Below are 21,500 nucleotides of genomic sequence, written 5' to 3' on the forward strand. Positions count from 1 at the left end.
CCTGATTATTTGCATTTTAAAAAGACATCCGTGTTTATTCTGGAGAATCTTTCATAGTAGAATTTCAGATATTTAGGTCTGCGGGTAGCAGGTGTATTTTGAGGACAGAATCTCTTGTCCCCTGGATCTCAAATCACTTGTTCGTAAGTAAACCTCTTTTTTGTGTGCATGGAGCCAAGCCTGATTCAAGCATCTGGGTTTTTGACTTGCTTTAAATTTGGCTTTATTCCAAACATTTATAAGCATATTATAATATCACACATTTATAACAACAGGCTATGCGTTGTAAGGTATTACTCTTCTATAATGTTTCAGAGACATCATAGTATATTTTTATTCTAGTTCTTTGCTTTGCAAGGTTATTTTATTTTATTTATTTTGCTTTGCAAGGTTATTTTAGAAGGTTATTAACAAGATTATTTGGTGAATCTCATTGCCTAAAGCAATACACATTGCAAAGTGACCAGCTTAACCATAGGATTGTTCAGACCTCTGTTGGATAAAGACCTGCTGTATCACAACAAATTGGCGGTATTAATGAAATGCATTGCAGATTTTATCAGCAAATTAGACCTTCTATGAAGTAGCATTTTCAAAAATCAAAATAGTTTACAGTGGTCCCTATGAACAATATAACTAGGCTGTAGTTAATTTTTTCTTTCTACTAGTTTGCAGTCAGGAATTTCATGCTTCCATCAAGATGAAACTTGTTGTGTACAGCTATGTTTTGTGCTGTATTCACCTCAAAAGTACCTTTTTAAGTCGTATTTAAGAGCAGTTAAAAATAATTTTGGAAAACTGGTTTCTCAGAACATGTTTCTGAGTGAACAGTTAAAATAACTCTTTTTTCCTAAATTTTTTTAGTGTTTATTCTTGAGAGAGACACAGCGCAAGTGGGGGAGGGGCAGAGAGAGAGAGAATATGAAGCAGGCTCCAGGCTGCAAGCTGTCAGCACAGAGCCCATTGCGGAGCTGGAACTTCCAGACCTCAAGATCATGACCTGAGCCGAAGTCAGATGGCTCAACCAACTGAGCCACCCAGGCACCCCTCACTTTATTTTGTCTTAGATGAACAGAACACTGCTGTTTTTATTTTCTTTGTAATTCCTGATTTGTCTTTTTTTTTTTCAACGTTTATTTATTTTTGGGACAGAGAGAGACAGAGCATGAACGGGGGAGGGGCAGAGAGAGAGGGAGACACAGAATCGGAAACAGGCTCCAGGCTCCGAGCCATCAGCCCAGAGCCTGACATGGGGCTCGAACTCATGGACCGCGAGATCGTGACCTGGCTGAAGTCGGACGCTTAACCGACTGCGCCACCCAGGCGCCCCTGTCTTTTTTTTTTTAAATACACATACATTTTTTTGTTGTTTTTAAAGTTTACTTAAAAAATTTTTTTTAATGTTCATTTATTTTTGAGAGACAGAGAGTGGAGGGGTGGGGGCAGAGAGAGAAGGAGACACAGAATCTGAAGGAGGCTCTAGGCTCTGAGCTGTCAGCACAGAGCCCGATGTGGGGCTCGAACTCACAGACCATGAGATCATGACCTGAGCCGAAGTCAGGAGCCCAACTGACTGAGCCACCCAGGTGCCCCTAAAGTTTACTTTTATTCAGGCAGTCTCTACACCCAATGTGGGGCTTGAGCTCACGACCCCGAGATCAGGAGTCACGCACTCTCCTTACTGACCCAGCCAGGCACCCTACACACATATTTTTTAACCAGTGGTAATTTTGCTGTGTGTACTGTGCTGTGGTCTTTTCCCTCATTTATTTAATTTAATTTAATTTAATTTAATTTAATTTAATTACTTATTTTATTTATTTTATTTTACTTATTTTTAAAATGTATTTTTTTCAGTTTATTCCTTTATTTTGAGAGAGAGAGCGCGAGAGAGTGGGCGAGCATGAATGGGGGAGGGGCAGAGAGAGAGGGAGACACAGAATCTGAAGCAGGTTCTAGGCTCTGAGCTGTCAGCACAGAGCCCAGCGCGGGGTTTGAATCCATGAACCATGAGATCAGGACCTGAGCTGAAATCAAGAGTTGGACGCTTAACTGACTGAGCCACCCAGCCACCCCTAAAACGTTTTTAACATTTATTTTTGAGAGTCAGACAGAGCACAAGTGGGGGAAGGACAGAGAGAAGGAGACACAGAGGCCAAAGAGTCCTGAGCTGTCAGCACAGAGCCCGAAGTGGGGCTTAAAACCACGAACCTTGAGATCATGACCTGAGCCGACGTCAGGACACTTACCTCACTGACGCATCCAAGCGCCACCCCCCCTCATTTATTTTAACAGTTACCTCAAGAGCTAAATTCATAATTTATCATTTTAGACTTTTTGCTATGACGTCACACAGATATATGTTTCTGTAGAAATACATAGTTTTCTTGGCTTTTTAATATAAATGCAGTTGTCACATATCGTTGCTCACATACAGTTTTTTCAGATAACATTTGGTCTTAGAGATCTTTCGTGTTGGTTTATTCTTTCTCACTGGCTCCTACTGTTGTACAGTTTGGATGGACCACAGTTTATTGGTTCATTGTACGAATGCACACTCTATATACATGTTTTTCTGGGGAGACACTAAGAAGGGGCATTCCGAAGAAAGCCTGCGTCTCAGATTGTATTAAATGTCACCCCATTAACTGCCACGCTGAGCTATACTGGTTCGCTAAGCAGCACTGTGTGAAAGTACCACTTTCCCCAATCTTTTGCTAGCGTGATTCTATTGAACATCTATATTTTTGTCAATCTGGTGGATGGAGAATGGAGTCTGGGGGTCCCTTTCATTTCCTTTGGAGCCAGAGCACCTCTTAAATGGCCTGGCAGGAAGGGAGGCGCCCTTGTCTAGCATCCGGGCAGTGCCTGAGGTACCGAGTGACTGGACCATTTTGTCCACCACCGCTCCCTCCTGTCCCTGCAGGAAAAGTACAAGAGCAGATGACAGGTCAGAGGCCTAGTCCCCCAGCATGGTCCACCTGTGCCTAACATACAGCTCGTACTGAATCCCAGTCCGTGTCCAGCTCTGGTACCGGCAGAGGTGCTCTTAAAGACCCGAGCGATTCTTCTCTCTTGTAGCTGCTTTCTTGTCACTAGAGGATCTGGTCTAACAGGAGGCAGTTTGAAATACAGGAAGCAGGAGGCGATCCCACCTGCTTTCTGGCTGATACGGTGTAGAAACAACTGTGTTTTCGGGGCATTTAAAAATGTGCTGTCCCCTTTGTGGGAAAGGCTGGGGATGTGTCCTCTCTACACTAAGGGGTGTAGGGGGGTGTGTCCAGGTCTAAGAGGTCATGCGGATACCGGTTGAAATTCACACGAAAGAGCAGTAGTTGACGATCCACCAACACTGAGCCCATCAAGATTGCAGAGAATCAGTCTAGTTAGGAGATTCCTTGTGAGAAATCTGCCAATCTGGTTTCCACCAAGTCATCGTCACGTGATCAGCGTTTGATTCTTTTTTCTTTAAATGTTTGTTTTTATTTTTGACAGAGAGAGCTTGAGCAGGGTAGGGGCAGAGAGGGAGGCACGGAGGATCTGAAGCAGGCCCTATGCTGACAGCAGCTAAACCGACAGCAGGCTCGAACTCAGGAACTGTGAGGTCATGACCTGAGCCAGAGTCCGGCGTGCCACCGACTGAGCCACCCAGGTGCCCCTGATCACTGTTTGGTTCTGAAGCAGAAGCTGTCACATGTCACCTGAAGCTACTTTCTATAGCAGCATAAAGAGAGATTCAACCTCCCATTTAGTGGCCGAATCCCAGTGATTGCAAGGAGCTTTTACTTAGTTATTGACAGAAAATGTTAATGCCTCTATTAGGGAAGAAAAGGCCTTAATTTCTTGCTTCAGAACTAATCACTTCATGTTAAACTTCCCAACTCTGCTTTGTTCTGCTTTGTACTCTGTTAACTCTGACTTTGAGCTGGCACTTAAACCTTTAGAGCCTAAAAGAAACGGAGATTTAAGGAATCAGAACCTGAGAATCAGAACACAGAATTTTAGTTCTGGAAGAGAAATTAGAAGTCATTGAGCTCAAACCCTGAGCTGTAAAGATGTGGAAACTGAGGTCCTGAAGATAACTTGCCCAAGAGGCAGCATGGTCTTTTTTTTTTTTTTTTTTTAATGTTTTTTAATGTTTATTCATTTTTGAGAGAGAGAGAGACAGAGCATGGGTGGGGGTGGGGCTGAGAGAGAGGGAGACACAGAATCTAGAGCAGACTCCAGGCTCTCAGCTGTCAGCACAGAGCCTGACGCACGGCTCGAACTACCGAACTGTGAGATCATGACCTGAGCCAAAGTCGGACACTTAACCGACTGAGCCACCCAGGCGCCCCAAGAGACAGGATAGTCTTAAAGACAATACTGCCTGAATCCAGGAGTTAATTATCGTACCGTGAGCCATTTCCTGCCGCTGCGGCTTCAGATTTGAGCAGGACCCGGACTCTGTGTTAGTTTCATTGATTGATAGGTTCTTCCCGCCGGTGGCCCCGGTCAGGCGCCGCGGCATTTCTGTTAGATGTATCAGGAGCCCTTGATACTGCTGACCGTGAGGTGCTGGAGCCTGCTGGGGTGAATTGGTTCATTTTTCATCGTCTCCATCCTGACTTCATGAAAGGTCACAAGAGGTGGAATTGGATAATTACTTAGCTGCGCTGAAAACTCACCTATATGGATGTGCCCAGAAGTGGGCTGTCTCGTGCCTCTCTGTGCTCTGGGTGCGTGCCGGGACTGTGAGGTCTGTCACCTCGGTGCCCACCTGCCCCTGCTTCCTCAGCCCCCGCTCTTGTCGCCCTGTCACAGGTGAGCTTTGCTCAACCGTCTTCATTCTCTCAGATGGGAGGAGGGGAAAAGCAAAGCTCTGACACTGGGAAGGGTCTTGTCTTGCCTTCCTCTCCTCTCCTGAGACTCCTGCAACCTGGAAGCAAAAGCTCTCTCGGACGCGTCCGTGCATGCTAGCGCTCAGATTCCCAGATCCTGTGGTTCTGTTTCTGACGCTCCTGCCAAGTGCTCAGGAGTCTGTGGTGGAAATCCGCGCTCTGTCCCTGCTGGCCCAGGACGGACTGTCCTCTCCCCTGTGCTCTGCTGCTTTGGGGCTCACGAGGCTCTGCAGCGGAGGCTGCTCTTGAAGAGAATGCAGGCTTCTGCCAAGTGACTCCTACTGTATTTTCTTGAACTGCCCAGAATCTGACAATCAGCGGCAAACACATAAGTTGCCCCCAACCCTTCCCTCTACTGAATCACGTGATGGATTCCTCAGGTCTCTTTGGCGTGGAAGACAGATTTAAAAGATGTGAGAGTGGGGGGCCCTTGGGCAGCTGGTGATGCTTAAACTTCAAAGCTGTCTCTTTGAGCACAACCGTGGCTTTCTGGAGGGGATCTCAGGCAGCAACTTGGTAGCTGGGTGCAGAGGGCTCCCTGGAAGGAGGGGGGTTGTCTGCAGGAGGCAGGGGGAGACAGCAGACTGGTGGTTCTGCACTGTGGCCTTGTGGTGGACAGTCCGGTTCAAGGCCACTCAGGCACAGATTCTGGCTCTGACACTCCGCGCTTGTGTGACCTTGGATGTTAATCACCACCTCTGGGCCTCAGTTTGTAAAATCTGCCAAATGAGGTTGTTAATACCCACCTCCCCAAAGGGTTTTTTTTTTTTTTTTTGTGAAGGTAATAAGCAAAGTGCAGCCTGGAACACAATAGGGCTTCAATGAATGATAGTGATTATTATTAATAATTATGCTAATAAATAATGTGGGCTGAGGCTCATTTCACCAGCCTGCTTACCTAGGTCAGCACTTAGCTCCTGCCTGAGGCTGGGAGGTCCAGCCTTCCTAAGAATCCCTGTTTCATCTGCCAGTGTCCACTCCTGCCCTCATTAAAGAGCTGACTCCTACAGTTCCAGAGGGGGAGCTGGGTTTCCAGCATGGCCTGTGTTTTCTTTGATTTCCTTTTATCCTTCCTTTCTGCCATTTTCTATCACTTTTTATTACTACAAAAAGAATACATGTTTACTAAAGCAAAGTAAATCCTTTGGTATATGATAGTTGATTTTGACACAGAAAGTTCTAAGTACTTCTACTATAAATGGATGACCTTGGTTTAGCATGATAAATTCCCCCCCTTCGCTCCCAAGCACATGGTTAGCTAACGCTAATATTTGTGTCTTTGCTTTTTCTCTCAATTTTACCTGGTTTAGTGTGAACGCTAGCAATATTTCCTAACAAAAATAATTAAAAGCTCATTCTATTCACTGCTCTGACAAATACGTCATTAGGATTCTGGAGCCTCAGTGAAGTGCTAGAAAACCGGAGAGTTACCGTTAGCAGGGAAATAATTGTGACTTTGATTCTTTAAATACCAGTGGTTTTCTGGTCTGCCCTAGAATTGCATTATCAGCTGGAGAGTCTCTCACTAGATACATTTATTTATTTATTTATTTATTTATTTATTTATTTAGTATTTGAGAGAGAGGGAGAGAGTGCAAGAATCTTAAGCAGGCTCCACGCTGAGCTTGGAGCCCGATGCAGGACTTGATCCCATGACCCTGGTCATGGCCTGAGCCAAAATCAAGAGTTGGAAGTTCAACCAACTGAGCCACCCAGGCGCCCCCCGGGGGTAGATGCTTTGAAAGGCTGTGACTGCGGCCTGGGATGGGAATGCAGACTGTGCATGGACCAGAACCTCACTCAGCAGGAGTGTGTCTTTGCTGTACATTACAAAAACTTGACCTCGTCAAAGCGAATCTCAGGATGTACCTGCTTAATAGCGGTACGGTCTGCATACCGAGTGGTACAGGCAATACTTTGGAAATTTTCCCCGCCCCCAGACGACTCGTCGTCCGAAATGCCTGGAAGCCACCTCCTTGAAATGAACACATCCACAAGAGGGTCAAAGCGTGAAGCCTGCATTTACCTTGTGAATTAGTTTAATTGGATGCTTTTCATCAAGAGCTTCAAGGGGTTACTTGAAAGAATAGAATTCTGGAATGGGCTGAGGGGCAGGGGAAGGTGTAATTTGGCAGAGGGAGGACCAGGGACCACAGATTCTGAAGAACAGAAAAGAAGTGCAAAGAGGTGAAGAAGACACAAAGGCAGGCAAACAAAGAATTGAGAAAAAACACCACCTTCCTCCTGATTTTGCTTCTGATGGTCCCTGTGGTACGGATTATCTGCTCCCGTATTACGGAAAGGAACAAGCAGGGGAAGAGACTAGTGTTGATCGAATACTCAGTGTATTTTATTTTTAATTGCAACAGCCTTTAATCTTACTGGTTTTTTTTTTTTTTTTAATGTTTATTTAATTTTGAGAGAGAGAGAGACAGAGCATGAGTGGGGGAGGGGCGGAGACAGAGAGGGAGACACAGAATCTGAAACAGGCTCCATGCTCTGAGCTGTCAGCACAGAGCCCGATGTGGAGCTCGAATTCTGGAACTGGGAACGATGAGATCACCACCTGAGCCGACAAGTTGGATGCTTAACGGACTGAGCCCACCCAGCTGCCCCCGTCGTTTTTTGTTAATAGATCATGAAGAGAAGTTCAGAGCTGTGAAAATATTCCCAATGTCACATCCCCAGTAAGTGACCTGGCCAGAATCCGTTCCCAGGTGTTGGTGATTACAGGTGTCCCTGGTGTTTCCTTATGAGAACAGAGACTTGTTTTACTCACAGCTCTATTTCCTGTGGCTACAGCCTTGCAGGGCACAGAGCAGATGCTTAATAAGTATTCTAAGAGTTAATAATCAGTTTGTACCACACTGCCTTTTTTTATGCCTAAGAAGTGTTTTAGGTCATTCTGGAGGTAGAGGAGGAGAGTAAAAGGGACCAGTGCTAGTATTCGCGTTCCTAATACTCACTCAGCTCCCTAACAGGCCTCTCCCCACACGTTGGATATGAAATAAAGCACGTTCTGAAGTTTATGCTTTAAAGATGATGGTGTGAGCAAAAGGCCAGGCAGCACATAAACTTGACGGTTTATGCAATTTAAATAACATTTCTGATTCCCAGGATGCTTGCCAGTTAGCTGTGGAAAGCACTTCCACTTGTAAATTGGCCACTTTTGAGAGGAGCCGGTACCTTCTGAAATTAGCAGATTACTTAAGCTTGAAGGAGCTAAGGTCACCATTTGTTATTTGATTGCTCTTTGCTCTAAGCTTCGAGGGCAGCCAATAATGCAGAGTGCTGGACCTTCACTCTTGTTTTCAAATTAAAGATTTAATTACAGTCTTCACTGAAGATGAACCATGTGTGAAAATACCTGGTCTGCTTGGAATGGGGGATCGAGGAGGAGTGTGTGGGTTGGAGTCAGTGCCTGGGCATTTAAATACTTTCAACAGTAGCATTGAGGGTGAAATCAATTATATTGTGACCAAATGCTGGCCTGCTGGTTAGTCAGAGTCGGTGATATTTATATTCTTCTTGTTTGTCTTTTGTTTTTTAAAGCTGAAAGGTCTGTTTCTTAGTAGTGGTAAGACTACTTCTTATTGTGATAGACTACAGACTTGAATGTCCAAGACTTCAAAGGTTTGGAAGATATGTATCTCTGAAATTTGTAGAGGCTCGCTTTGCAGACAAGTCTGTGGCCATTGTGTATTAATGTGTCAGGGGTGCTTGTGAAGAGGGTTGAGGCTGGAGTTCTCTGTACATCTGTTGAATTAAGTCTGTTTATTCTGGTGTTCTCATTCTCAATCAATAATAGAAAGCAGTCTTTGCAAAACCTATGTGATGGCGTCACATTACCTACCTTTTTCAGGGAGTAGTTTTAATAAGGTTCTGTCATTGGAGGAAAAAAAGTGCCTGCGTACCTTTCAGTCTTGCGATTTCACATCTAACATTTCTGTTAGTGTCTAGAGTGAAATTACATCATCCAAGGACTGAGTTTGGTTTTTTTTTAATGTTTATTTTAAGAGAGAGTGTGAGTGTGTGTGCGAGCAGAGAGGGGCAGAGAGAGAGTCCCCAGCAGGTTCCACGCTATCAGTACAGAGCCTGATGTGGGGTTCGATCTCACGAACCCATGAGATCATGATCTTTGCTGAAACCAAGAGTCGAGGCAGACGTTCAACCAACTGAGCCACCCAGGTGCCCCGAGGACTGAGTTTAAGAGAAGATTCATGGTGCCTCATTAACTCTTGGTCACTGAGAAGTTAGCGATTTCACATAAATGAATTCCCCAAATGACTGATCATTTTCCCTGCTGTCGCCAACCTCAGCCTCAGACAACAGGGAGGTTTACAAGTGGATCCTTGCCTTCAGCATGCTGAACCTTTCTGGAGGATTCAGATTCACTGTCACGTGTCGTCATGGCTCCGTTGGCTCTCTCACCCCTTCCTGGATGTGGGACTGGCAGCCATGCCTCTCCCTATCACTCCACTTGCCTCCCTGCCATTGTTCTTGTGGGAGCTCACCTAGTGTGTGGATCAGGGTGGGTTGGGCTCTAGGAAACAGATCCGCTTGCTTTGACCAGTGAGTCCGATCTCTCATTCATTCATCAACTAGTATGTGTTGAGTGCTTACCAGACAGCAGGCTTTTAACTGGTGGCCACCAAAGGGCCCCAAAGACACATATGACATGGATCCTCCCCTGTTCTGTGGGGAGAGTTGTTAGGTCAGCGATGGGAGAGGCGGAGAGGCAGGGCTAGGAAGGTGGCAGTGAGCACCACAAGAAAGGCAGAGGCAAAATACTCTGGGCCTTTGAGGAGGGAGAGGAAAGTAGCTTTGAGCTGGGTTTCGACCTGTGGAGACTGGGGGACAGTGAGACCAGCACGAGCACGTGTCAAAGGCCAGGATCCTGGGTCTGAGCTGGGGGTGGGGAGAGCAGGATGAGTCAAGTGCAGGGGAGATGTGGGCAAACCGGTTGCTGCTCCTCAGATGAGTCTGGGCTTTTCCAGATGCCACCAGAGGTGCTGATTGAGGGGAGATGTTTCTCTGGAAGTAGGGTGGCCGTTGTGGGGAAGGTGAAGGAGAGATCGAGAAGACAGAGCAGGACAACCAGATTCTGGTAGGTTAGGGTACAGGTAATGAGGGTGGGATCCAGTCTGGGGCGTGGAGGGACAGAGTGAAATGGGAAGGAGAGATCTGAGGAAGAGCCCCATGGGGTTCACAGGAGCAGGACTTTGCCAGTGCTGGGAGGTAGGGGAGAGGGGAAGGGAGAAGTTTCCTAAGATAATCCTGAGGCTTAGAGGCTGAGCCAGTGACATGGGCGTGCTCCGGACCCAAGAGAAGAGGGTCATATTTACTCTGCGGGGAATGGTAGGTTTAATTTTACACACAGTGAATTTACATTGCAGGAAGCAGCTGAGGGAAGACCGGAGCAGCCGTGGGCTGTGGGGATCTGAAAGTCGTGGGGGACCTGGAGGAAACCTGTCTGGGAATAAGACAGCCACCAGTTGGCCGGGCCTAACCCAGCGAATGGGCCGTGAGGCCTACTCTTTAGTTAAATTCGGTGGTAGTGAAATGGAGACAGCACACTAAGGGTAAAGAAGGGCAGGGAGAAATTGAGGAAAGGGTTAATAGGAAAAGACCAAATACCTGTTAGGATGGCTGTAATTTAAACAAACAAAAGAATAAGTGTTCGCAAGGTTGTGGAGAAATTGGAACCCTGTGTGTTGCTGGTGGGAATGTAAAATGGTATAGCTACTCTGAAAAACTGTAACACCGGTTCCTCAAAACATTGAAAGTGGAATTACCATATGACTTTTTAATGTTTTATTCATTTTTTTGAGAGAGTGAGAGCGTGAGCAGGGGAGGGGCAGAGAGAGAGGGAGACACAGAATCTGAAGCAGGCTCCAGGCTCTGAGCTGTCAGCACAGAGCCCGACGCGGGGCTCGAACTCACGGACCGCGAGATCATGACCTGAGCCGAAGTCGGATGCTTAACCGACTGAGCCACCCAGGTGCCCCCGAAAATGGGTTTACCATATAATGCAGCAGTCACACTTCTGGGTATGTTCCCCCAGAGAATTGCCAGCAAGGACGTTAGCAGATATTTGAACACCAGTGATTACACCAGCATTTTTCATAATAGCCAAAGGCAGACACAGCCCACATAGCCACCGAGAAATGAGTAGGTAAACAAAATGTGGTGTCTACATACAGTGGAACATTATTCAGCCTTCAGAAGGACAGAAATTCTGCCGCACGCTACAACACGGATGAACCCTGAGGACATTATGCCAACTGAAATAAGCCAGTCACAAAACGACAAACACTGTATGACCCACTTCGTGAGGTTCCCAGAGTGGTCCTTGCACAAACACAGAAAACAGAAGGGTGCTCACTGGGCGCTGAGGGAGGAGGGAATGGAGAGTTCTCGTTCAGCGGGTGTGGACTTTTTGTTTGCAAACATGAAGACGTTCTGGAGATGGCAAGTGCATCACAACGTGTGTGGACGTAATACCCCTCCACTGTACGCTTAAAAATGGTTAAAATGTTCTATGTGATGTGCGTTTCGCCACAGTAAGAAAGAAACAAAAAACAGAAAACTAAGTCCTGAAAGGGAAACCCAATCTGTTGACCAGAGGAAGGAAGAGCTAAATAAGAACTGGTATCGGTTCCCTTCGGTTCAGAGCGGAGCTGGGCTGACGGGCACCCGCAGCCCCCCGTGCGGAGCCTTTCGCCCAAGGAGGCCACAGGCGGCCATTCCCGGAGCGCCCCAAACAAAGGCCGCGGCTCACGTTGGCTTCAAGAAGCAGTTGTGGAGGAAAGGAAGACCTTTTCTTGTCCACACATGAGCTCTTCTCTCTCGAAACAGTTAGAAAGTACCACAAACGTCTAGAGGGAAGAAGGCGCAATCACGGTCCCCAAATGCCTCATATCACCCACAGATTCACTTCTCACAGGGTGGATGTCCTTTCTTGGGGGCTAAGTGAAAAGACAGCACTTGACCTAAAAATGATTTCAGAAATACATCTATTGAATTTTTTATTTTATTTTATTTTTTTAGCTTTTGGAGTCTTGGGCAAAGTGTAGAAATTCTCTTTTGGAAAAACACACACTCTGTGCTCTTATTTTCTTATTTCTTTTCACCCTTAACGTGAACCATTCCAAAATAGTGTATTCTCGCTCTTGTAACCTGAACTGCCCTTAACTGTCCGTGATGGCGGTATTGTGTTGAGGCGGTAAAATCACTCGTGTGGCTGTGAGTTAGGCATGTATGCTCCTGTCTGGAAATGCCTGGAATTTGCTGTCCTGATTGATTTCATCTGGCATATGTTTTATTTGGATGTGTCTGCTTCCTTATCCTGTACCAGAGAAAAATATTAATAATCACTAGTCTTAGATTTCCTGTAACGCTAGCTAGAAAGGGGAGTAACAAGTTGGCATAGAATGGTAGCCAGTACTGATGAGTTTTGCGTTTGCTTTTGAAAGAAGATGGAGTCCCCTTGAGGTAAAGGTAAAATAATGTACACAACACAGTTTTCTACCCTGCTTGCTGGCATTTCATTTGGGGCACAATATTTACTCTTATTTTGTTTTTAATTAATTTATTTATTTTGAGAGAGTGAGAGACCGCGTGTGTGCGCAAGTGGGGGAGGGGGAGAGAGAGAGAGAGAGAGAGAGAGAATTCCATACAGGCTCTGAGCTGTCAGTGCAGACCCCGATGTGGGGCTCAAACTCAAAAACTGTGAGATCACGACCTGAGCTGAAACCAAGAGTCGAACACTTTGACTGAGCCACCCGGGCCTCCCACAATATTTACTTCCATTTTTTATTTTTAATTTTTTTTAGCGTTTTTTATTTTTTGAGAGAAGAGCATGATCAGGGGAGGGGCAGAGAGAGAGGGAGATACAGAACCCAGAGCAGGCTCCCGACTCTGAGGGGCTCTAACCCATGAACACGAGATTGTGACCTGAGCCCAAGTCAGACCCTCCACCGACCGAGCCACCCAGGTGCCCCAATATTTACTTTTAAATTACAAGCTGCAAATTTTATACAGGTTCTATTTGAGAAATGGCTCACGAACTTTCTCTTATGTCCACTTCGTGGCAAAACGTCTCAGAATATTTCTAAACGAAAAGCTTCCTTAACCGTGCATCTAAAGCTGCAGATCTTTTTTTTTTTTTTTAATTTTTTTTTCAACGTTTATTTATTTTTGGGACAGAGAGAGACAGAGCATGAACGGGGGAGGGGCAGAGAGAGAGGGAGACACAGGATCGGAAACAGGCTCCAGGCTCTGAGCCATCAGCCCAAAGCCCGACGCGGGGCTCGGACTCACGGACCGCGAGATCGTGACCTGGCTGAAGTCGGACGCTTAACCGACTGCGCCACCCAGGCGCCCCTAAAGCTGCATATCTTAAATGTTTTGTTAAACAGCACGTTTTATGGAAGATGATGTAATCCCAAAGTGAAAGACCACAGGCTGGTGGGTTAGCCAGCAACCGAGTTCCTTTCAGGCCTTAGGTTCGAAGGCAGCATTCACTGTCCTTCGCCGACCAGCCCTCCCGGTGGTGGTGTGAACTCCAAACTTTGATCCTTTTTCTTAGCTTCAACAAGATGCCCATCAAGGTCGATGTTCCCATCAATTATATTACCCATTAAGGTCAAAGCATCTGTGATCCTTTCTTCCTCTCAATGTGAAGAAAAACACAAGGCTACTTGAAAATGTTCTCTTGTTGCAAAATAATCTGGACAGAGCTGAGCTAGTTTTTGGCATGGCAGATGCCCCCCGCAGCCTGCTTTGTGAGCGTGAATCCTTCTGTATCTGAGAAAACCGCTTTCCCAGGATCGCATGGAAAACCTCCTGCAGAGATGACTTTTGAGCATCTGGTTTGCCTGGTCTGCTTTAGTTTCTGAGATTATATTCCGTGTTTATGCTCTGTTTGCAAATGCAGCTGTCCATGTGACCACCGAGTCGCGGCGCGGTTCTTGGGCTTGAGCTGTGTTTGCATTGCAGAGTCCCCAGGAACACGGTCCCCGTGCTCACTAAGAGCCGGGCTCTTTGGCCTTGGCCCAGGCTGAGATCCTGGTCCCAGGGTGTGTTTGATGTGGCTTTTCTCTGCCTCTGTGCCCAGGCTTTGCTTAGAGTCTGTGCGGTAAATACAGATGGAATTCAGTAAAATCCTTGCAGTTTATAGCCCTCAAAGCTGGTTTTAGGCTTGCGACTCTGGCCAGCGTGCGAATTCGTCCCGTTCTGTGGTTACGGCGTGTCTTGTGAAGACTGAATTCCACGGTCTCTCCCACACGTTTGTCATTATTAAACACCCACTGTGTGCACTGCCCTGTGCCAGACAACGTATGGTAGATGTTCTCCGTTTCAGCATACCAGATGTCTGTCTTTGACCTGTTTTTGCCACGAGGCTCTGACGGCTCCACCTGCTTCAGCCCTGACTGCTGACCTGTTGACCTGGCTTCTGGAAATCCTGTGTGTAACGCCAGTGCTGTGCACGGTGCTGTGAAAAGCACAGACTCACAGGCCCCGGGGTCAACTTGGAATTAATTCATCGTAACTGTCAGTATCTTGGTGTGTGCAGAAGGGTGAATAAAGTAAATTCCCCTTTCCCTGAACGTCAGAATTGAAACTTGTCTGAGAACATTCAGGGATGTTTGGGCTGTGTCATCACTAAGTTCCCCCACCCCTTTTTTTTTTCTTTCTCAACCAGAGTTAATACAAATCTTACTCATTTCTTGGTTCTGTGCCGGGCAGTGGGGTGCACAGAGTCCCTGGCTTCTTCCCGCAGAAGTTTGCAGACTCCTGCGAGGTTGGGGGAGCGGCGGGGGCTTGTCGTGACTGACGGGTGTGTATATTCTGCAGGTTTGCCAGCCAACTATTTCGTCAGATTCCGTCTCCTCGATCCTCTAGTCAGCTTTGTGAGACACACGATTATTCTCCTTTAACAGTCAAAGAAACCGGGTCTCAGGTGTTCACTGAGGTGCTGGTGTCCGAGCTCCGAGCTCGGAGTCTTCCGGCACGGACTCTCGGAGGCTGCTGGGGGCAGCGGGGAGGGGGGTGGAGGCCGGGAGGTGGTGCTAGGGTCAGGGCTCAGACAGTGCTGAAGTCCCGCTGCCCTAGCCAGGCCCCCGCGTGGGGGTCACCATAGTCTGAAGCTTGGCGGGATTCGAATGTGGGCTTTACGGCGGCGTCAGACTTTACAGAGCCCCACCGCTTTGTGTAGAACCATCTACTCTGTTCCCGTTTCACAGACGAGGAAACTCAGGCATGGAGAGGGTACGGAACTGACCAAAGCCCGCATACCTAACAGGGGCTCTGCCCTGTTGCCCTCTGAGGGTCAGTTTCCGCCAGCCCAGCGAGCCCCATTCTCAGGGCTCCAGGTAGCCAGTGATTGAAGACTGGGAACCGGTGAGACCCCTACTTCTTTTGGGTCATCGATGCCTCTGCCCAGGACTTCCCAGAGTTCCCCTTTTCAGACAGACTTAGGCTCAAACACAAGAGATTCTTCCTGCTTCCAGATAGTGCTGTCTTAAAGGGATGGTGTCCAAAGGAAGCAAACCTGCATTCCTCTTCCGGGCTTTCTCAAGAAGGCAACTGTGTATGTGGCCCAGGATGAATAGACCTTGTCCTAAATCCCGATTGAATTCCTGCACCTTCAAAGGCAAGAATCTTCTAACTTTAAGACCTTAAGACTGAGACTTGCAGACAGATAAAATGAGGCAACTGGTTAATGTTACTCGGTAATTATCACAGTGGCCTGTTAATAGTGTCACTTCACAGATGGGGAAACCGAGGCCCGGGATGCTTCCGTCCATCCCCCGGGCAGCGTAGGGGGTTTCTTCAGAGTCTGCTTCGTATTCAGTTCACCGAAGGGCAAAAGGAGGGCAGAGTCGGCCAGTGTGAGCTTTTCTCTCAGGATGTTGTCACCTAAGAGAAGTCGAAGCCACGCTGCACAGTTTTGAGACGCAGTGTATTTTGGTTAAAACACACTGAGGAAATGTGAATGTTTGGATTGTGTGGGTCACCAAAAATGCTGCCTCCCTCTGGTGGGCCAGCCCTGATGAGTTAACCCCTCATGTGCTCACTTCAGAAAGAGTTCAGGAATGAGGGAGTCAGCGAGAGAGTCCTCCACTACTGGTGGGGACAGTTTGGGGTCAGGGAGCCGCCAGCAGCATCACCACTGCTGACGGGCAGGAAGTTTGGGGGTAGAGGTGCGACGGGTGGGGTCCTTGGAGGTGCCGAGCCCGTTAGGGCTGCTGTCACGGGCACACTGCTAATTCATGGGCTTGCTCTGACACTCCAGTTGGTTTTATGACCCTAAGCAATAAGCCATGTAGTCATTCAGGAGTATCTGTCTTGCAGAGGGGGCGTGGGGGGCGTCTGGTCCGAGACGATTGTGCCCCGGGGTCCCAGGTCGGGTGCAAGGCTGAGTGGAGTCCTTCCTTCCTCTCGTTTTCGTTTTTTGGGCACTACATTAAAACAGTCAAGGATTGTTCCCTCTGTGTTGAACTCTGTAGGCGGGTAAGGGAGAAGGTTTGGCGTATCCTCGCCGATTTTGTGGAGCGGTAGGATGAGCCAGCTGGTGGGCTGCAAACCGCCAGGCCAGGCTGTGACTCGGGTCCTCAGCCCCCCCCCCCCCCCCCCGCCCGGGGCCCTCGCTCTCTCCAGCGTGCTCCTGAAGGGTGCTCCATGGTTACTGCTTACTTTGAGAATGAAAGTGTGCTGGCGTGATTTGGGGAGTTGTGTCTCCTTGTTATGCAAGAAATTTAGAGGGACGGAGGTACTGTTAATATTGCATAATGGGTACTTTCTCTTACACGTTCACTTCGTTTGTAGAAACGGCCCTTCCCAGTGCTTCAAAAGGTCGTGAGGGTTCTGTCAAGAGAGAAGCAGTGACCTGTGCCTGCTGCCAACCACAGGAACCTTCCTTTACCTTGGCTCGGCCACTTGTCTCGACAACATGCAGAGCACAGAGCTGGCCCCTCTCAGCATCGGTGTTAGATTTTAGAACTGCCCGTGAAGACGTGTTTTCAAGGAAGGCGTAATCCTCAACAGCTCTCTCTTGTCACTGTCCTTTAATTACACTTAGGTTGGGGGAAAAAGCACACTTAATTGTTTCGAAGATTTTATATATATGTATATATACATATATATATATATACACACATATATATATTTTAGTAAATACATAGTAAATGGGGAGATTAATAAAGGGCTATTTTTTCTCAGCTTGTGGTTTCTAATTACATCAGTTACAGCTTTGCCCTCCCCTTAACTGGAGTGCAGGCATGAACTGGAAAAGAATGAACTAATCCGTGATAGATCGGGTTGAATAAAGATCTCCATTCATATCTTTACCTTTTATCCCTTGTTCCGAGTGCCAAGAATTAATGCTGTTTGAAAGTACAGACTGAACCTGCCAAGCTTGGGACTGGCTCAGATAATCCTAATTATTTTAAACGTTAGTGAGAAGGGGCAGCAGTTTCACAGCGGAAAAGAGTTCCATTGTGAAACATTAAATATCTGCTAAGTGGTATTGATTGGAAGGCATTTTATTTCCAAACACTACGGTTTATCATGAAGCGGAAGAATTTGTTGTTTGAGAAATTTTCATTAGCTTTTTCATCAGACTCCGAGGCCAGCACTTTTGTTTTTCTCCCTGTCCCCTCGGAGGTGAAGAGTTGCTAACAATTGAAGAATGCTGCTTGCATTCTTATTTTTAAGTGGTTTCTTAGTGGGCGTTGAATAGTATTTAACATAGAGAGGAAGAAAAATTTTTCTCAAGCATGAATATCCTGTTTTCTCACATCATTGGAGGAGAATTATTCGTTCCAGCCCACTGACTTCCAACAGATCATTCAAGTTAAAAGTCAGGGGTCTTTGCAGTGTCGAAAGATTTAGCAGTTAGAGTGGTTTTTGTTTGGTTTTTTTTGGTGAGGTGGGTTTTGGGGGTGGCGGTACGGTGATGGTTAGATGGCGTTGCTGCCATTATCTTAAATTTTTTTCTTTTCTCCCAGCACCGGGGAGAGTGATTATGTGCAAGGTTTTTTGCTTTTAAGTAATAGTAAAAGAAAGCCCCTCCTTCGGTGGACAAATAGGCTACTTGAGAGAAAACAGATACTGGGCTTGCTGGTTCAATCAAGGGTCAGCCCCGCGGTCTCCCCACCTTCCACTGGAACCGGAGAAAAGAGCAGATGGGCAAGTCTTCCTTTTTCTTACTTTTTAGGCTCTACCTCGGTCTCCAGAAGTCATTTCTTCCATTTCTGTAAATGCTGGGAGCCTGCCCGCGATCGAGGGGTAGCATAATCCTGAATTGTTTATTGCCTTGTGAAAGCTTCCTGCCCCCCCTCCCCGAGCTCAGCTGTCCCCATCCCCCCACCGCCCAGTCCCAGCCCGGAGCGAAGCACTGACATCTTCAGTGATGCAAATAGTCGTGTGTTGAGCATCTCTGGGCCAATTATTCTTTCTTTCTTTGCGTTTATTCCCCAGAGTGGAATTACCGGGTCAGAGGGGATGAACAGTTTTACGGTTCTCATTACATGTCACTAGATTGCTGTCCAGAAAGACCGAACCAATTTCTAGTGCTACCAACACTGTACCTTTTCTTACAGTCCCACTGACACAAGGCATTAGCATTTTTACAAAATAATTAAGAGGAACCTTTTGAGTTGAAATGAGCCTTGTGTCAGGCTCATTAAAATCAACTTAAAAAGCAGAAAGGATAACTCTGACTTTGGAATTTTTAATTGGTATAAAATGATTTACAGTGACCAATTACTACTCTTCCCCCAACAGAGTTTAATGAAGCTGCATTAAAACGGAGAGTGTACCTTTAAGGACACTACTAAAACACATTTTGGACATTCGTCTCCAGGATAACACTTCTGAAATCCTTAACTACTCTTAGGAGGGGGCCACACAAAATGAGTTCAGCAAACACTGTCCCACTATTCAAAGACGATGCCAAGCCTTGGACAAAAGTAAAAATGACATCGATTTAAATTTTGAGTGGAGAAACCCTGAAAAATGCTGACCCTTTCCAAAACCGGTTGAGTTCATTTATTTGCATCTTCCCTGAGTGCAGTCATGGATTAGGAGTGCTTGGAGCCTCCCCCGTCTCTGCAGGTGACACTGCGTGTGTCTCTGTAGCCTGAGTCACAGGAATACTTTCCAAGAAAACACGCACAAGGCAACTGAGGGCCAAAGGGAGCTATCCCCACATTTCTTCCTTTTGCAGAATTCCTGCCCCTCCCTTTTCTGGTCACGGATCAGTTAAATGGGGGTAAGAGGTGCACGGCTGGGGTGGAGGGGCATCTCGTGGGTCAGCTGCTGACTGAAGGCAGAAGGCAGGCCCAGGGCTCAGAACGTGGCAGAGAGCACTCACTCACTCCTTTCTGGCCACTGCATCAGTCTGACAAGGGTCAGTTCTTTTGCCTCCTTAAACTCGCCACAGCCCCACGGAGATGAGGAGGGTTCCCAGGCCGGTGTGGCACCCAAGGAGGGTGGGATGGTCCAGGGGGAGCAACCCAGGGGGTGGTGCTGACAAGTGCCACACGCACGGGGTCCCCTCCCATCAACCGGCGTGGGTGATTCTTTCGGTGACTGGTGTGAGGATTAAGTATTTCATTACAGCATGTGGCATACAGGAGGTAGGGCAGTAAACCTTCTCGTCCCCAGCGCTTCCAGACAGAGAAGGTTCCGTCACTGGTTTGAGGTGGGTCGAGGGCGGTGGGCAGATAACTCATACCCCCTCCCTGGTTGGTTCTTAGATGGCTCTCCAGATCTTTGTGTGGTTCCAAGAGGTCAGAGCAAAGTGCCGCCTTTGGAAAACATTTCTTTGTATATACAACGTGCTGTGTATGTAGCACAATTCATAAATCATCTTGGACTTGTGGGGATTTTTAAATCCATGTAACACTTCAAATGTAGCCTTTATGGACTGCAGTAAAATGAAGATTTCAGGTTTTTTAGGTTCCCAGTTGTTTTGGTTGGCGTGCATGTGTATGCTTTGTTGGTGTCTGTAAAGTACTACTTAACAGCACTCCACTTAAAAAGGCTTACACACTATTACCCTTGCTTTTTAATTTCAGTTACTAAGCAAATACCATCAGTATCAAAGGTAATTGTTTGTCAGGAAATTGCCCAAATTGTTTTTCAGATTTATTCACTAAGTTTCCAGATCATGCCTTGCCTTCTTGGAGGTTTTGAGGCAGCCCTACAAAACTCTCCGTTCTTCTGTCTGTCTATCCATCCATATGTCACGTTAGAAGAAAGGAGCCTTCTGAGATAATTTGGTCCAGTGGAGTGGTTTTAAAGGTCCGCTTCTTAAATCCTAGCTCTGCTCTTTTAGTTCTGTGTGTTTCCACTAGCTGCAGCAAACCTTTTCCAAACCCATAACAAGCGTAAATAGTGTTCTCTTGTAAAAAGGTCTCTTTTCAGCACGGTAATATACCTTATTAAATCCCAAACATAATAAGTATTGATGGCAAACACATCAGGACTCGGTGCAGCTTCTACGATGATTTAGTTCCCTACAAATGACTTCAGCACTCAGTTCCCAGTGCATTTTGCTAATTACATCATAGATTTCCCTATTGATGAACACAAGCTGAATTAACACAGGAGCACTAATGTACCCTTTCACCATTATTGTTGTACAAGAAGCCGTGGCAGATGCTGGCAGTTAGTTACACAAACATTAGTATTAACGATTGGCCATTTGGAATTGGTGACAAACTACTGCCCGGCAGAATCCTGAGGCTGAAACCAATCAGGAAGTTAATGAGGAGAGAAATTGCCACTGCAGCTTCCCCTTAATTACGTTCACACTAGGCAGGAAGGGAGTTCTGGGGGTGGATCTGAACTCGGCTAAGGTTAAGAAGGTCAGAGACCCTTTTGCTTAAATTTTGTATCTACTGTGGCTTGTGAGGTTGCAAACATTGTTGAGCACATTTAGCGTCTTTCACATTTAATGTCAGTTTCCTAGTAGAGTTTTATGTTCACAGATTTGCTTTTAAAATCTTTACCTGACTTCTGTTTTTGTGAAGGTATTAAACTTTTCATATTTTGTAAAAAGTTTCCCTCCCATTTCCTGCTTTTTGGTTTGCAGAAGTTATGTAAACAGCAAGTGTTTGTCCCTGTATATCGAAGAGAAATAACAGGAAAATTGATAAGCTATCACCTTTGCTTGCTATATGTTGAAAAACTTAGGGTTACCTGTCAAATGGTGGAAATACATGGGTGGAGTCTTGCTGGGGGTAATTTGTCAGACGGATCATTTGACAAGACAAGTTCTATTAGCATCCTTTACATAAAGGGGAGGGGTTCAGTGAAGGGTGGAAATAGTTTCCCCAAAGAGGGGGATGCAGATTGGTTATTTTTTTTTCCTTATGCACATAAATCCAGAATTCTGCTCCCTAACTTTCCCTTTCAAATGCAAACAGATAACTGAATAGATATTGTGCAGAAATACTGTTGTTGTTTTTTTTCATTCTAAAGAAACGCTGGGGGTTGTAATGACTGCCTGTAACCACGCTTTGAACGCAGGATGGAGATGCAGAGCGCCTCTATCTTTGTTGAAACCTCACCGAATCCTGAATGTAGAAAGACTGGCTACTTTTAACG

At 46.5% G+C, this 21,500-nt stretch overlaps 1 protein-coding gene across 2 annotated transcripts in view; it reads left to right on the top strand.

Annotated features, from left to right (window-relative positions):
- DMRT1 (doublesex and mab-3 related transcription factor 1) overlaps window positions 1-21,500 on the top strand; it is a 114,060-nt gene that overhangs the window by 91,377 nt on the left and 1,183 nt on the right. The window lies entirely within an intron of this gene.

The sequence above is a fragment of the Herpailurus yagouaroundi genome, unplaced genomic scaffold (assembly GCF_014898765.1).
Source record: "Herpailurus yagouaroundi ecotype Mexico unplaced genomic scaffold, PumYag 199, whole genome shotgun sequence".
In the NCBI taxonomy this organism is placed as follows: Eukaryota; Metazoa; Chordata; class Mammalia; order Carnivora; family Felidae; genus Herpailurus; species Herpailurus yagouaroundi.